Here is a 19,943-nt window from a genome sequence, read left to right as displayed (position 1 = left end):
TTCCCCTTTCTGAAACATGGAAAGGGGAATTTCTACCCAAAAATGTTCAGTTTTAGAATAGACCCAGCTTCAGATAAACTAAATGTGCAAGAATGGATGATTTTCTTTTCCACTCTTTATTCATTCCTTCAGACATTTCAAACTGGTACATAATGGAGCCAGATATCTTGTTTGTCCTTGACTAGAGTTAATATTATATAAAGCCATTATGGAGAAATATTTGGATGTGCAGTAGGTAGGGCTTGTGTTTATGTATTTATTTTTCATTTAATGATTTTATTTGGTTTCATATAACTCTGAATGGATTATAAAGGAAAATTACTTGATTGGTATCACATTGAGATATTTTGGTAGTCAGCAAAGCTTTTTATTTGGAGGTTTCTTTTTATCATATGCTATGAAATATGAATATAGAATATAGACTAAATAAATATCATTAGTTGAATAATGAAATGGATGGCTTGTAAAACTTTTTATTAGCAGTATTTTGTTTGAACTATGAATATATTTGCATTGTAGAAACATTTTTTTGTTGTATATACATATATACATCTGAATGCTTGGTATAGCAGTTGTTCAAGTGTAGATCATTTTTAATTAATTTTTTTAACTGGACCCATGGGTTTGAGTTTTTACCCATTTCTTGAAATGTTTTTGTATACAAAATGCTGAAGTTCAAAATGGGTGACTTAAAATAATTCTTTTTGGCATTTTGCATTGGTAAACAATAGAGGCTGGTTCCATTGTTGTGTTCTTACTTGAGTTCATGTTTTGGGCTTCTTCAAATTACAAATATTTGTTTGGGAGGGGTGAGTGGATTGGTGGGGTACCTCATTTCTTACAATTTTGATTTTATACATCTAGTTAAGAAAACATGTTATGACATTGCATCCTAATATAGATTTTGCACATAATAGAGTAGAGCTGGAGGATTCACTGTCATCCATCAAAAAACATCTCAGAACCTTGAGTTTCAGAATAATTACATTGTTTTGTGGAGAATTTTTGTACATATTGATACATCTTGATTTACTCACATTGAGGTATTTTCTGACATGTTGGACATGGTAAACACTGCACATATTTTGTTCTGATTAGAAGCTGAGAATGGAAACATCCAAGTTAAATCATGTAATTGTTTATGTGAATTTGGTTTTGTAGCCACTAAATTGCCTCATTCTTTTTCATTCTTTTACGACAATTTGGACTTGGTGTGTTTTATGCACATCTTTTGTATATAATGGCTGTATGATGTAAACTTGATGTTAATATTTTAATTGTAATATTTATCGGATTCTCTCATTCCATGGATATTTTACTTACTGGTTAAATTGTACATATTCTTTAAATTTCAAGCCAAAAGAGTTGAAACATGATATATAGCTTGCAACGTTTGGTAAAAAGATTATTTTTGCAGTTATTCAGATTTGATGAAAATTCTGTCTTTCATTGGATATATTTACGTTGTTCATGTTGAAATTATTCTGCAAAATGTCAGAGCCAGAATATGGAAACTTGAATACTTCATAACAATATGGATTTGTATCCTCTGAAATTGGTTGAATGTTGTAGTTCTTAAAATAAATTTGTAGCTTATACATACTGTACATACTCTTTAAATATTTAGAAATTTAAAACTTGAAGATTAATATTTCATGACAAATTATTAACCGTCTAAAATGGCTAAATTTTGTCATTCTTCAAAGATTTTGTACTCTTTATATTTAGTGCATAATCTGCATATATTGGGGCTAGAGATGGACAGCCTAAGGCAAATTGCTTCATGTTTTGTTAGAAAGTGATACTATGAGAAGTTGGACGGATTTGAACATTTTAGGACTTTGTACATGTTGTGTATGTTCTGCACAAATTGGAAATGAAATGGAAACTTTTGGTTTAAATTATTGGAATGTTTCAAGAAAATGTATGGTAACCATTCAAGTTGCATGGTGTTATTTTTAGGTCAGTATATAGGACTTCATATGTATTTTCTGTAAATATTGGTGCCAAAGATTTCTAACTTGAGATATATTATTTTGTAAGAAGTGGAATTGTACTGGTAAAGCTGATTAGATTTTGTGCCATGCATAGTGTGCTTATGTATCATTTTGGACCCCAAAATAGACACTTAATGTACAGAACTATTGTATTATTTCGTTAGGTAATTGTTTTGTGGAGAATATGGTTTTTCTGTATAAACTATGAATGTTTCTGGATTTAGTCATTCCTGTGTATTTTGGACATGTGAAGACATTTTGAACTGTACATACTTGTAACTATCATGCTAGAGAATGTATCAGTTATGTAATGATTGTTGAGCATACTTAGTACCATTCAAAATTTTGCTGAATTTTGTCATTCATAAGATGCTTGATTCTGTAAATATAAAGTTCTGAAATTTAACATCTGAGGTTTAATATTTCATAAAAATAAGAATTTGTACCCAGTGAACTTAGCTGGATTCTGTCATTCCTGGGACATTTTCAACTGCATTCATACATAATCAGTACATGTTTTCAACTCTATGCGTACATGTTTTCAACTCTATGCGTACATGTTTTCAACTCTATGCGTTCCATATTACATTATCAGTACACATTTTGAACTCTGTGCATACCTTACATACACATATAGGACTCTGTGCATGTTATACCTATTCAGTACACATTGGAACTTAATTCAAAAGAATATAGGTTTAAACTCACCAAAGTTCCATCAGTATTAGGATAATTTTACTCTGTACATTTCTGGACAGGAGAATGTAAACTTGATACTTACATCGTGTGTTATAGGATGACAACTTCAGTTTTATTGGGCTTCTTGTGGGTTGGTGGTTCTTTCCGGGGATTTCCCCGGGTTCTTCCTCCACCATGTATAGCCAGTTGTGTGCTGAAAAATGGCGTTAAACCCCACAACAACAACAACAACAACAGCTTTATTGGTTATTTGATTATTTTGGATTAATGTAATTCTATGATCATTGGGGCTAGGTTATATGGCTTTACTTTCTTTGTCTGTTGGAATAAAAGACATATCAGTTTCATCTTCTCTCATCTTTCATTGTGTACCTATTTAAGCCCTAAAGAGTTTGAACATTTATTTGTACAGATATAATTTAGTAGCAGTAGTAGATATTTGTGTTTATATATCTTTGATCTCTTGCCTATCAGAGTTGCAGACCTGATGGTGTCTCACAGATTGATGTGCCTGTGTGTATATACAGCACAATGTTTCTAGAAATTTTTATTTTTTCCAAATAGGCATCGAACCATAGGTTATGTAATTACAATTTTTATATATACAGTATTTAAAAAAATTCAGGCAGGCTAATTTGCTCATAGTATTTCATATATCTTTTTCCAGCAGAAATGTAATGCTTTTTTAATGGCATTTACTGCTGATGATTTCCAATATTTGTGGTGGGAATAGTTTTGTTTCAGTTAGTTGACCAGTGTGCACAGTGTACATATTGAGGTAATCTTAATTAATTAATTATTTAATTTTTTTAATAGGGGACTGTATCATGTTTCATAAGTTTTGCTGTTCATATTGGGATCAATATTGAATCCATTCACCATGAAATTGTGGATTTTTTATTTTTTAATATGAATATTTTTTATTTTAATTCCATAGCATGATGTATTTGGGTTGGATCATACATTTCTTCATCAAGAGTATTGAACAGTTTTCATTTTTCAATTTGTCTGTGTATTATTTTTTTTTGTATGTTGTGTAAAATTTTGTCTATGTAGTATTTGCTGTAGAGAATTTTTCTGCACACTTTTGAAATGTTTGATTGGCACTGATGACCCACATATGGATAAGGTCCAAAATGGCCCGGTGAGAGAGTGGCTTCATGAACAGGAAAGTTCCCCCCAAATCTTTTGCTGTTACGAAATTGAAGAATATTAGCTTAAAATGAATGATAATTGCTAAGTAAAGGTGGTTACTCTATCATAATTAATTATTTTAATGGATTAAATTAATCTTTTAACTACAGAATTATGTTTTCATGTTATAGAGAGAATGAGATGTACTAATAGAGATTGTGGCGTGTTTGTTGTAAAAGGATTTTGTCAGTGAGTAGTATTTTAATATGAAAATGCATATAGGAAACATCTGTTAGAAAGTTAAAAGTAGTATAATATCAATGTAACACCATTGTTGATGCTTATAACATTTAACATAAATGAAATTCATTTAATTTTGTTGCTGTTCAACATAATGGTATATAATGTCACACCTCTGTAGAATGAAATAAATGAGACTGCTTTGAACTAAGTACACTTGAAATAATGTGTGCATACAAACATATTAAAAAAAACTGATAAGCTGACGGTCAGTATTTCAAGATTTAATTTACTATGATAAAGTATTCTAAGTGACACTGAAGTATTATTAAATATGATAAATCATAGTATGATATAGCAAGTGTGCTGTTATATACATCGATGGTAATTTATAATTTTGTAGCCTATTTTTCATATTTAGTGTCATTATTTTAATGTTATACTACATCTGAATGTTTTATAGCATTTCAGATGCAATTATTGTATATAAAGTATATTATTTGAATTAGTATAAATGTGAATTATACACCATAAGGGACTAAGAGGAATACTCTTTTTGATTGGATATTCATGTCATAAAGTCGTGGTTTTTGCATCATAAATTAGTGCTGACAAAAATGGGTTTCCAAACACTCTATGCATTGCAAAGTAAAATGTAATATATTTATTTCTTGCAGAATATTCATCAAATAATTCATGATTTACTTGCAAGGCTGAAGGTCAGAATATATCAAAAATATGCTGAATGCATGCAGGTGTGCATATCATTGCAGTTCAGGCATCTGTGTGACAGAGTTGTAACTGCATGTCATACACTTGACTGAAATTTGTACCAATGCCAGTAGTGGATTATTTTGTATGAACTATACTCGTAACATCAGAAAGACAGATTTATTTTACATACATCTGATACATTGGACCTTTGTAATTACCTGGACTTTTACCCTTGTTATTCAAATTTAGATTGATATAATGTAGTGGTTCAATAAATTTGTAACACAATTTGTGTATTATGTATATCAAAAATAAATTTGAATTACCTGGATATCTTCATATACTGTGAAAATGATGGGGTCTTTTTTTAGTATAAAATGATTATTTTTTGCACCTTAAAATGTTTGACTTTAATAGTTAATATATGACAAATCAGAGAATTGTGCATTTGTTATTTATGACATAATCTTGTATGTTGACCTTGTTCATATTTGCATTATAATTTTGTTCTTACTTTATTAAGCAGGATAGGTGATTGCAGGAACTTTGTTCCTTTTTCCACCAAAAGAAATGACATGAGTTTGGAAGGTAGTGGGGATAAATGATTTTCATTTTCCTGTTAAATATATGTATTATGTGATAGGAGTTTTCCCTACATGAAAGCTTCTTACTGAGACATGACAACAAGTTTTCTCATGAGTTTTCTTATTTTACATTTTTGTCATATTTCATTTTAAACAAATAACTATAAATTACCTGTAATTAAAAGCACTCAGTTTTCTTCTTTATCATGAAAATGACATCAGCACTTTGTTAAGCTCTTTTACTTGACACGTGACTTCAGAAACCCAGCTGGCTAATAAGAATAGTATGTATGCTTATGTTTTAACATCATGTTAGCATAGTACTGGCTATATAGTGCCACCTAAACATTAAATTCTAAAAATATAATGATAAAGAAGAAAACTTTCACATAAATATATACATGGAGTACTGCAAGGTAAAAGAATAAAGGTAATGATATGTTACCAGCACCTACATAATTATACAGTAATGTTTCATTTCAGGCCAATATTATTTCAGATGATGATTATGTTTTCAGCATCATTGGACTTGATTTTTTTTTTGCATCACTGAACATGTGGATTTTTTTGCAGAATAATTGGTCAGAAACAAGTCTTGGTAAAGATTAAATCAGTTTGTTTGTACCAGCATTTTTTTAAAACAACATACTGATGTAAAATAATTATATGAATGTATCTTCAATGCATCACAATCAGCACAAAGCCATTATACATCATGCCTGTTTATAGAATAACTGGTAGAAGTGAATGCCTGCAGTTTGTCTCATTTATCTACCATAGTGATAATTATAAATGATACTTTATTTCAAATATTGTCATGTTTTGGAACATTTTGACATTTTACAGTGATGCATTATTAACATGTTGTATAACTCATTACTGATTTCTAACCGTTAAACAGCTAAAGATGTTTGCAGATTGGTATGTGTGAAATTTAAAACATAGATACCTTTAACAGTGACAATATGCAGATGAATGTCATTATCATAACAAGAGTTTGACTTAATTATAAAAAAGAAATGAAGACAGTTACAGGCTGCATATTAAGCATAATACGAAATTTAAAGGGAATCCATCATGCTTTAAATGGCTAATATCACCTTCATAAGTTCTCTCCCTCCTACCTCTGTTCAGCCTTTATCTTTTAAGAAATCAGTGAGTAAAGGATTTAATAATAAGATGTCAACTAATTTTTTGATACAGATATATCATTATTACATAAAGGTTAAATCTATAATTACTTTCCAATCTGGTTATTGTTAAATCTTTGCTTTTTAAAATATTTAAAACAAAACATTTTTTTAATTATATATGCTATGACAGTGTAGGATTTTGTAAATGAGTTAAGAAATATAATACATGTCCATGTTTATGGCAGACATGTTTGTATATTATTGATTTTTGAAATGCTGATAAATATGTACTGAATGATGTACCTCTGCCGTTTTAGCCATGGTTTTATATGCCATCAATTTACAACATTGCTGTTAAGCAAATTTTCAACAGCCTTATCAATTCTAACATTTCTAATACAAAAATGGTGAAACAAGTGTGATGCATATTTGCTCACTGAACGAAGTCTTATATCTATGTTGGAAAAAATATGTCATGAAGTGAATAAGTGTCTTGCAACAAATTATTGTGCACTGCATTCCAGCTCCACAATGACAGCATCTTTTACAAAATTATTTGAAATTAAAGCAGTGTTTTAGTGATAGATAGTGTTTTTGGAATTTAACATAAGAGGATGCCATTTTTGTGTACCATTATTAAGAACACTATGAAATTACCTTCTTTATATTTAAGTCCGACAAGGTCTTAATAAACAAAAAACGGAAAAAGACAGCAGCTTACGATACCATGGCAGAAAAGTAGAGTACTGAAAAAGTATGTCTTGTTTTATTAGTTTTCAAATTCTAATTTATGATTCATTGTAGTATCAAAATTGTAAATTTAACAACTGCTTGTATTATTTTGAAAATATCTGCTGATTTCATGATCTTCACATTTCTCAAATATAACTACAATGTTTCTGTGTTGTAATGATGTCAGTTGCATGTATTAGAGAAATGGATTCTTGTATAGCACTCTCTACAGCCTTTACCAAGGCAGAAATATGAATGGCATAGTGAATGTATTATGCCTGGATCAGGGAATAACTTAATGTAAAATGTAATTCATAATTTCTATGCATTAAATAACAAAAATGACATTTGTAATGGATGCATGTACTTCAAATTACAAGTCCATCAAGATGATTATGATTTATTCAAAAGACGTGCGTATATAGTTCCCTAAATTCCCTATATTCTTTAACATAGAAAGGCATTGCAATTGACTGATAAGCAACACAGGGCATGGTGGGTATTACCGTATTCATTTCTAGTGATACACATAGGACAAACTTTTACTTTTTCAGTATTTGTCTGACAAGAGATGAAGCACTGTAAAAGATGTTTTAATATGAGCTTGTTACATCTAGTTTCCTAATTTTGTACAAAGAAATTTATAGACCATATAAAATGATGCATACAGCTGCATGATTGCAACATCTAAAATAAATAAATCAAAAAGTAATAACAATGTTTATGTAGTAAGTAATAAATAATACAAAAGCATTTAATTTTTATCTACAGCAGTATACAAATATTCAGTTATACCAACTGTATAGTTTAAATGGTTAATGCTAAAGAAGTTAGGAATGACAAGTATTAAAGCTCTGGTCAGTGAGAGAATTTTGAGATATATGGAAGGAATACAGTATACACAACTTCAAATGTAAATATGTATTGTATTAATTACATACCTTATCAGTGTATTCATTGAAATGTACATGTATTTAGATTTCCAGTGGCAGGAAATACATATTTTGAGAATGTTACATCATAAAATCAAAGCACATGATGTTGGGGCTGTTACACAATTTAACCAACAGTGGCATCAGGCCCAATCTTTTATCAAGTTTTCTCCATCCAGTCATTGAGAGCTTCCAATGAAATCCATATTATCTCAACCACTAATATTCACTGATTAAAAAAAGTGTCTCCATACTCAGAAGTTGCCCAGAGTAAAAATGTTTTAGTTTTGCATGGAATTGTAAAATCAGGGTCATGATTCTTGATTTTTTTTTAAAAATCCCAATTCATCCAAAAGAAATATTTAAAGAAAAAGAAAGACACAAGAAAAAATGTAACTGGAATGAATTGGTTTGCAGAATATCAAAATGTGACAGTACCAGTAGCTTTCAAAACTTTGTTAGGCATGAGAATTTTTTTCTCTAAATCTGCCATTGGAATATATTCTGTATATTTTTAGTTGCATTGCTAATATTGTTTTTATTTTTAAATCAACTTGTAGAAATTAAGAAAAAATGCAAATGTTACTCAAAATCTGGAAAGTTATTATATGGTGATTCTATTTAAATATACAGAAGTGTGGGGTGAATGTAGAATACAGCTTATTTTTAAAGATGCAACCATTATTGAAGAATTATAATTATAAAGGAAAAAAGAGAAGAAAAAATACAAAAACATAATATGTTCATATACCATCCTACTTAAAAAAATAAAAGTCTTTGGTTTCAGTTAGGTACATTTTAAGGGAATAGTGCTCAATTATTTATTGTACAATTAGGAAAAAAGATAATATATCCACTAAGTGTACTTAAAATCTGTAATAGAAGTCAAGTCTGTACTCGAGTAGGTGGACATAGTACCTACCTTTCAAACATTAGAAGAAAAGATGAAACATGGGTTCAACACAATGAACATTTAGAAATGAGATCAAATTATTGAAAAACTATTTTCTTAAAATTTAAACTTCTGGATATGCATCCTATTGCTGTAAAGAATATATTATTTCTTTGGCTTTTTAATTCAAGTTTTTCCAGTAAGATTTCTTTGACCATGGATGCCCTTGGTAAATAATTTCTCAATTTTTCATCAGACTCCAATGCAGGAGTAAATAGATAATTTGCCTATCACAAGAGTTATGGTTCTTATGAATTTTTTTTTTTAATAGGACAAAATATAACATTTCTATAACTCATGTAAATGAAAGTATAATTTTAAATATTCATTGTTTTCTGACATTTACCTCTTTCACAAACATTTTCAATATTCGTCTCATAGCTGTTAATTTTAATTTAAAAATGCACTTTTGATGACGTGTGGGTAAAATTTGCAAGTCAATGAGAGGTTTCATTGTTTTGTAAAGAGAGGTAACTCTGGTGAAGAATTTGCATCCAGATGGTAATTAGCAATTACTCTGTTGGAAGAGGAGCCATTTATTCCTTAATGTTTCAAAACTAAAAAGAAATCAACATTTCCCAAAAAAACTTTTATGACCATTTTGTTAGGGTCTTAGTATAATATGGAGGAGATACACCTTACAAATTTTAGGATATTTTTTGTATTAGATAACATTGAAATGGTAAGAAATTTTCAGTTATTCTTTTCAGACTATGATGACTAATTTGTATGACAAATCCAGTAATTTCATAAAATTTCCTAGGACAGATGATGAGATATTAAGATGATTTCGTGTGAATATTTTTGTTTTGTGTCATAGCTCATGTTCTGCATTAATAGAAGCACATAACAGGAGAAGAAACAAATTTGTCGATGAAATTGTCCACCTACTTTATCAGACAGAAAGGGTTCAGAAATGATTTTTGTTACATTTTTTTATTGGATGATTACAAAGCTTTGTACAAATTGCAGAATTTCGGAATTATCAATATAGTACATGTTATTATTGTCAAATATCCATGAGAAATTTTTGAGTCTCTAAAAACTGAAATTCTGAATATCAAAACTTGCACATTGGCACTGTGTGCTCACTTGTTTTATTTCAAAGGTTTATTCATATTTTGGTGCATGATTTTCTTGTTACACTTGTATATAATCAGAATCCACTAAATAAAATTTTGCTAAATTGCAAAATAAAAGTTGCAAATTACAGATTCTTCATAGTTTTTTTTTTCAGTAACAAGAATTGCCTCCCTCCCTCCTTCCCCCTCTCTCTCTTTCTCAGGAATATAACACGCACACACATCAAAGTCCATGACCACTTTGTTTTATGACACGTGAAGCAAGAATATCTTGCATAGATGCAGTGGGTTCGGATAATGAGTTTTGAAAAATAATTTAGGAAATATTTTAAATTTGATTGGAAGGAAAGGTTTTAGTAAATGTTTTTCAAAAATACATCCAATCATATTAACATTATGAATTACTTTCTGTCTCCTCAGTAACCCAGCCCTCCAGAAAGGTCAATAATGTCTTTCCATCTATATATCATATAGATCAGTGGTCCCCAGTCTGTTTGTGACTACAAGCTTATTTGAGAGTTTATGAGAGTGGTGGGCACCAACCACTACTATTTACAAACTGATATTCCTTTGCATACACATAGTGTTGACATAACTTGCAATATTATAATCTTAATTAACCTCTTTCCATAAAAACATATAATTTTGATTACTGAATTTAGGATCCTAAAACGCATGCACCCAAAAGAGCCTTGCCTGCAGTGTGTTTGGGACCACTGACATAGATAAGGGAAATAACTGTTACCTACATGTTTCTGTAGTAACATGATGATTCCTCTGCTGAAAGGATGAACTTCTCCAATTGTACAACTTGCACAAAGAAGATTATGCATTTGTACATGTGAGAGATCAGTTCCTGTGGGGTCCCACACCTGGCAATTACAAGTTTCTTGGGCTAATAAATTTGAAGTTGTAAGATTATGCCTGGGACTGATGTGCTGTCATGAATGTGGTGTCGTAACTGGGTAACTATATCTGGCCCAACAAGATTCAGTTCTCTCCTTTGTGAGATCATGTCATGCAAATAGAAGTTGGAGAAAGTAAACTGGACCTGCCAGCTAATTGAATCCACTATGTCTCAAACCCAGACATTAGGTTTGAAGACCCGATTTATGGAAATTGCTTGTATTTAATACATTGAAATCTTCATGAGCCATACCTAACTCTGACATAGTTCAGAGTATGCCGATCTTAACCCTATAAAACCAAGCAACCAGCATTTGATGGGTATATTTTGCTTTCTGACCTTCATCAGTAGGAAGAACCTTTGATGGCCTAGGTGAATATTTTTAGCATATGAGATTGTGTACCAGCTCATGCAGCTCCAAATCCTTCAATAGATTAAGATGGAGCATATTGTTATCTGTTGGTTGCTTATCAATGGTAACCTGTTTTAGAAATGTAACCAAAAAGCATCGTTAATATGAAGCATAGGAATGGAACAGCAAGGAGTTAGGGTCCATGAAAAATTGATGTGATGCAGCTCACACACCAAGCAGACTAAAGCTAGTGAGAGATGCCTGAGCATGTACGAGATCATGGAATGGTGTCGCATGATTTTGACAGGATCTTGCTTCTTGTCTTCAAAATAGAAAAGTTAGCTGGTTGGGGAATGGAGCTTGTGAGTGGTGTGATGTTATTAACTGAACATCACTGAAACCATGCCACTTCCCCGTGTATGCATTAAAACAGAGGGGCCATCTATCTGTTGTGATCCTATCCACAACTGAAGTGCCAAACTCCTTTCTGTCTAGAGCATCCCTCACATCCATACACAGATGAGTAATGTTGACCTCAGTTGTTTATCAATCATGAGGTTACTACAGTTTTCTGGCATACTTATATTGTCAGATAAAGCAGATCATTGATCCTATATCTGTCATATCAGAGAGCGCTTATTATAACTATTCTGCAAGCTCTGCTCCTCATATTCTGAAAATTTTTGGTGTTGGAGATTGATACGAAGATCCTTCTCTTGCATTGTACACTTGCTGCTGACTATCACAGATGCAAGTGTGCCTCCCCCAACCCTAACCTCGACAAAGCGGCATCTGTGCAGATTGTGATTTCAGGTTGTGGGGCTTCTAAAGGTATTTTCACAACTATCTGCTCCATGTCTTGCAATATAAGTAGGAACTGTTTGATATTGGTTGAAAGCATAATCTCATGATTGAAGTGACCTAAAATTGGGCGCCACTGTGCCAGAATGGCCATCTCCAGATGACACACGTAAAGGTAGTTAATCTGCTACTGTATTGCACAGGCCGAGGAGTTGAAAGATCCGACTTCTCCACATTGACTGTCCACCCTAACTGCAAACGAGGTAAAGAACGTTACTTATATCATGAACCAAATTCAACGTTACCAAATGCTTTCTACAGTATATTGTTTAGGTACGCCACCGACACTGTGCAGGAGGACATCCTGCACAGTGTCCAACGTTCTGATCAAGGCACAACCCCATGTTAGCCAAAGTGAAGGTATTTGTGTTGTTCCATGTGAATAGATATATTAAAACAAGAGTCAAGCAGGTGAGGACTGAACGACTATTCGTGACATCTGACAAATTGAAGCGTGAACCCTGTCTCCAACTTAAAATACAGGCGGAAATAAATTGGCTGATTCTGCTCAAGTCTATAACAGGTCTCAATTTCCCATTAGCTTTCGAAACAAGAATCAGTTTGAAATAGAAGATCAGGAGTCCGGACTTCTAACTTCCTTTACCACACACAAAAACCGTCTCCTTCTTAACATTGTCTACCTTCATTTAATCACCTAGTGGCTCTCATGAAAGAGGATGACGTAATTAATGTGGGTTTGATGGATGAAATCAGAAGCCCTTCTGAAATGACAGATGACCCAGTCATTTGTGGGAAATGGCTTGAGACAAGTTTAGTGAAACAGAAGTCTTGTGATCACAGAAGGGTCGCAAGCGGACTGCAGAGATAGTAAATCATTAGCTGTCGGTAGAATGCTTTGGGAAGGATAAACTGTGTTCCCCCTCACTTCCTGAAGCATATGGCCAATAAAATATTAGAATTGTTGAGAATTATCCCTGTGATATTTCGGACACCACTCATCCTGTCTCTGGGGTCACACGGAGATAAGGGACCACAGACAGTTGGAGAAACAACTCATATGCTGCCTGCTTTCTTATTTTCTGGATTCTTCCCCCAAACAGGAGTGGGGAACTGATGGGGGATGGAACACAGGATTGCACCATGGTGGTGTTTGAGAGAAGAGCTCAGGAGGGCCTCTTCCTTCCACATTATCGTTACAAGAGGCAATAATGGCGTTCGTTATAGTGTGCTGAGCATCCCTATTTACTACCACCTTCCAGGCATTGTCACTTGCGGCCTTTTTGGATGGGTGAAAGAGCATCATATATGCTAGGATGATTTGGGAGGAAATCGACACAGTTTTGTTTCTGACTAACTTAAGTGTGGTATTAAATACTTGTCGATGCACTTTATAACAAAGTCAAGCAGACATGATGGTGGCAGTAATATCCTTGTCTAGGCTAGGTACGTCTGAATGATAAACATTGAGTATGGGATTGTATCAGTAGAGGGAAAGTTGCAGGTAGCTGACAAAACAAAAAGAAGACCCTAAAATTGCCAGGTTCGTTAATCTTATCCGAGACTAGCTCAGTGATATCTCCAATCCTTTATGATTCAGTTAAGATTCGGAAGGATAGACACGTCTTCATCATCGATGCTTGCGGAGGTTTTGACCTTCTAAGTGGTATCAACTTCCGGAGGAGGCAAGAATCCTTAGTTGGATCAGAGTGATCGGGCTAGTCCAAATCATTCCCTTCATCGACATATAGCAATGATAATGCCAAATCACAATGCGAAGGAAATGTTCTCCCTGTTGGATATGCCATTAGTGCTAGTCATATTCAGCACTGAACGTAGCTCGGCTATGGAGTGCCGGTACAACGTGGTTGGTTGGGCCGTACATGACAGATGGATGGATGGCTCCAAATGTGATGCCAGTCAGCCATATAATGGTATGGATACGGTTGGTATGGCCAGCTGATCTCTGATAGCTGTCTGTTGTCTAGATATGCAAACATTTCGTTGATGGTCTGGACAGCTGAAGCAGTTGATATGACTGCGTACAGAAATCGATATACAACTTTCTGGCAAGGTGGGCCAGCAAGCTATGTCGGAAGGTAAACATGCCTGCTTCAAGAATCCATAGTCAGTGCATGGGCAGGGATAGGGACTTGTACCCACTGGAGTCCAGATTGGATTTAAAATGGTGGTATCGTCCAACTAGCTCTTCAATATACTAGACAATAGTGCTTTCTGTTGTATGCATATCATACGCAAATGCAATAAATCATGATTGGAATCACCCGCTATGCTTTCGACTGGTTCTGAAGTGAACGTCGCTAATGGTGCTATTTTATGCTATCTTTGTGGTGGGATGGAGGTGGCTTCTTGAACTCACCCATAAAACTGGTCAGCAAGCCTGAGTTTGGATGAATGCTTAAAACATGATGTTCAGAATATTTAGAGCATGACCTTGTGTGTCTTTCAAACATCCTCAGTCCATAAAGTACACACACGCGAGTGAATACATGCAGTGGTAATTTGCGAGCACCTCGCGTGAGAAAACTCCATATGCGCCACCGATTATATATACATAATGTCCAAAGCACTGCCTTTCGACGCATATAGCATTGTAAAAGAATTCGCGTCTGTGGCATCATAGAAAAGGCCAAATCATGGTTTAGCTTGAACGCGTCATATCGTTTATTCAGAGAGACACAAAGATGTATGATGTTTCAAATGCAAAGCTGGAGCATCTTGATATTTAATCAATGTATGGATAATAAGGAAAGCTTGGCGAATAATATAACATATTGTACCCCAAAAAGGTTTCAAGTTGTTGACGTTGACTGAGTAGGCCAGCGAAGACAATGAAGATAAGTACAATTAGAGAAATCTCTTCAGTAAATAATATACATTACATCTACATTCACTGAACCTGAGAAAAAAACGGGAAAATGATGTTTAGAGTGTTTGGATATAAATATACAAAGAATGGTTTTCATTCCTATTGATTAAATAAAAAGAAGAGACGCTTGAGATTCAAACGTAAACATCGGTTGAAGTACAAGCACTAGACTTAATCCAAATAAGTATTAAGCCTGACTCACCATTAAACTGACCGTAAGATATGTTATTTTTATCATCCTATTTCTCTATTTATATTGACCGGTGTGTCTCTCGGTCTAGTTACACCTAATATATTGCTCTTATTACGACTCTGTGGTATTAATAAGCAATAAAATAGAGCCAAAACTAAAAGGTTTTGTAAAATTCAAGAATCTTTTTATAGTCCTAGAATACAAGGTGATAATGTAAAACATAACGTACGGTATTGTGAATAAATTCCCAACTAATCCTAGAATTTGTAACACAAATCCTAATGAATAAAGTTATGAATAAACTTTAGTAGTATTCCAAATAAAATTTTCAACGTTGAAGGTGTTGATTTGCCTGTAATGGCATGTAGTCTCTAATGCACTAATGTATAAATGGCCTAAATTGCAATGATGTGCCAACACTCTTTGATGAATTACAATAGTATAATCCTAGAATATATCCTTGTTTGAATTCACTATAACACCAAGTTTCTCTGTCCAAAAATAGAGCACTTTGTATTCCAGAGAAGAACAATTTGAATGAAATAATTTCAGCCCAAATCAAATCGCACACAACTATTAATACAACTGATACTGCTCAGATGTTATTGCACGGATGGCTAATTTTCAAATAAACAAGATATATATATATATATATATATATATATATATATATATATATATATATATATATATATATATATATATAATAAGACATAAAGGGAGAACCCAGATGAGGGCCAAAAGTTCATTATTCTGGAACAATCTAAGCTATAATTAGATGGTGTGTTACTAAAATCATAATAAAGTATGTGACAATCATCACGTAGACCATGTTGTCTAGATATGCAAAAAACACCAGTGTCATTGACTCGGCTTTAGATAAGAATCCTAATGTGTATCCTTTCAGAAAAAAAGAACAATGTTGCTTACAAAATTGTCACTGATTTTGGACAAGGTCAGCAACTAAATAATTTTTTTTGACATTATTCATAGCATTAATTTAAAGAAACTAGCAAATAATGCAAATTAAATATACATAACGCTCAACTTAACTAGATTATGGGTACTTATGTAACAAAAGAACCATATCACAACACATGTCAAACGAATTTTAGACTTATTATTACTTATAGAATTACACTTTAATATTTCAGATTTGATCTGACATTTGTTTTGGGAAGAAGATATAGGGTTCTCCTCCTTTTCGTGTTCTTGCACCTTCAAATCTTCTGTAGGATCCCCTATTCCTATGATGAGGTGGTGCCACAATTCAACTTAGACAGAAAGGATCCGGATGCTTGACCAAGGGTCTCGAATCCAACCCTGTCATCGGCTGATAGCCCACCACTATATATAGACGTGTTCAATATACATTCAGGGCCGACAAAGGGGGGGGGGGCAACCGGAGATATATCTCCAGGGCCCGGGTCCGTAAGGGGTCCCGGGCCAATTAACACTTTTTAATTTGATAAAAGAAAAATTTTGTTTGAACAAGAACTAGGACAGGCCCGGGTGTTTCATACCCCAGGGCCCGTGATCGATCTCTACGGTCCTGTATGCATTCACTGAGAAAAATTCTCAGGAGAAAGATTTTATATTAATGTATTATAAAATCACTCTGTTCGTCATATTCTTGTCCATTGGGCACATTCCCCGAAAAGCATATTTCACCCTTAAGTTTATAATCGGTGCCATACACAAGAAAGGAATTCTACCCATCAAGGTGGTTGAAACACACAATGTTGGTTGGAAAATTTAACCCCGTTTCGAACCATTCACGTAGATTATATCCATACCAACGCCAAAATTTACTGACTCATTTACATAAAAAATGTTTCGAACGCATCAAAAAGACAAAATTCAACACGCTTGTTACAGACACTGTAAGAAAGAAAAGTTCAGGATTTTGATGACATCTATGAAGTAGTTTTAGAGATATCCAAAATTCGTGGCTCGAAGTTGCTATATATTACTATGTACTACCTATATTCGTGTTCAGGTCGTGGGAACAATTCTTATAAATTATCCACATTACGTATCACCAGGGCTAAGCAGATAGCCATTTTAACGGTTGTTAGATCAGTAATTGTGATCGCTGCAAAGCACGTTTGATTGACAATTGCTATAAACCTGACATATTACTCGACTGAACTGCTGACAGAAATAGTCCAAAGTAATGTATTTCAGTTATATAGCCCGATAGATAAACATTACATCTTTTCAAAGCTGTGCGCAGAATACGCCGTCATTTCGCGAGTCAGGAAAACATAAGGGTTGTATCCCCTGTGTCCAAAATTAATATTATTTTGAACAGAATATTCTGGTAATAATTGCCTCTTTTCAAATGGTAAGCATTGCTGTATTTTATTTTCGTCAATCATTCAGATTTGGTATGCGTTTTGCTTCAATACTGGAGACGGAATCCTTATGTACGCGGAAATGCCCGACATTATTGTGTGTGTGTGTGTGTGTGTGTATATATATATATATATATATATATATATATATATATATATATATATATATTACTGCAATGCTTACCATTTGAAAAGAAGCAATTGTCACCAGCATATTCTGTTAATAATATTAATTTTGGACTCACGGGATGCCACCCATGTGTTTTCATGACTCGCGATATGCCGGCCTATTCTGCGCATAGCTTTGAAAAAATATAATGCTTATTCATCGGACTATGAAAATGAAATACATTACTTTGGACTCTTCCTGTCAGTATTTCAGTCGAATAGTTAGGTCAGGTTTTACAAAATTCAACGTAACAATGCCAATAAATGGCAAGAGATATTAAGCAAACAAAGTCCATCTTATAAAAAAAATAGTTAAAGTTCAAATTTAAAAAAAAAGTTAAGCTATTATGTAGAAGAGAAACAACAATGAATTTGGTGATATGCAGGGATGGCAACCTACGGCACGCGTGCCAAAAGGTGGCACGTTAAGAGGTTCTGTATGGTACGCGAAGGGCAGATAAAACTCTCGATTTTAACAGTGTTACTCTCTTACAGGTGGCACGTGCTCAATCAGTTTGTAATTAATCCGGAAAAAGTGACAAACTATGTCAAATAGATTGCCGACCCATGAGGTAATGTGTTTTACAACACCTCGTTTATAGGATTTTAAAAAATACCACAGAACTGTGAGAATCAACTATACGCCGGGACTATCTTGAGAATCCTGTTCTAGCGGCAAGTTGACATAATGCATGGATAAATGGATAGCAGACGAAAAAGTACGTGAGGGACAACTTCTTGCAAAATTAGAAACTTGAATTAAAATACAGTATTGTTCAAAGGTAAACATACCCATCTGTTAAATAATGTATGTATTGGCATGATTTTAAAAGATAAACATAACAAAATCTTTCTGGGTTACAAATTCAAGAAAGTAATGGAGTGGGTCTTCATGTTGACATTTAAAAATTGCATTTTCATATGCATTTAGTGTAGAAATGTAGGATATTTTTGTACACTTTATGAATATCACTTTCCTAAATTAAAGGGTGATCGTCTTTCTTGATACAAACTGGATGTTCGATCAAAAATAGCACGTGATCCAATGTTTACAGAAATGGCGTATCTTTGCGCAGAATTGGCCGACATGGTGGTGTGTATATATATATATATATATATATATATATATATATATATATATATATATATATACATATATATTGCACCAATTTCAAATGGTAAACTAGTCATTATTCCACTTGGTGCGAAACACACACACACACACACACACACACACACACACACATATATATATATATATATATATATATATATATATATATATATATATATGTATGTATGTATGTATGTATGTATGTATGTATTGCACCAGTTTCAAATGGTAAACTAGTCATTATTCCACTTGGTGCGAAACACACACACACACACACACACACACACACACACACACATATATATATATATATATATATATATATATATATATATATATATATATATATATATATATATATGTATGCATGTATGTATGTATGTATGTATATATTGCACCAGTTTCAAATGGTAAACTAGTCATTATTCCACTTGGTGCGACCAGACAACAACAAAAATATAACAATAATACTAACAGTATAATTTTTGTAAGTGAGGCGAAACAAATAAAACTATTTGTAGACAATACACATTATTTACAGATTTGCGCCGTACAAAACACGTCACATCGTTACCGTCACCCCCCGTCCTCGAGGCGTACTTGGGGTAATGGCGCCCGAGGCGCCGATGAAGGCTCATAGGTTTTTTTGGCGCTCTACGAGCTCTGGTGTCCGATCCGCCACCCCACCCACCCCCGTTAGTAAGCTACTGCCGCCACCACCCTACAACAGACTCATCAACAACAACAACAACAAAAATTAGTACAAGAAGGTGCATCAGTTTTCGTAATCTATTTAGCGAGAGAGACGAACAATTATGCCCTATTTTGTGAGGTCATGTGCACTGATTACCGTATCGGCCTACATTGTCTGTTCATGAGCCACGGTGATATAAATCGTATCCTGGAAACTAGCATCAGTTTCATTTTCAGTTTTGTTTTCAAAG

This window comes from Sinohyriopsis cumingii, chromosome 11, assembly GCF_028554795.1.
Source record: "Sinohyriopsis cumingii isolate HCF-2022 chromosome 11, ASM2855479v2, whole genome shotgun sequence".
Taxonomy (NCBI): domain Eukaryota; kingdom Metazoa; phylum Mollusca; class Bivalvia; order Unionida; family Unionidae; genus Sinohyriopsis; species Sinohyriopsis cumingii.
Note: the sequence above shows the minus strand (reverse complement) of the source record.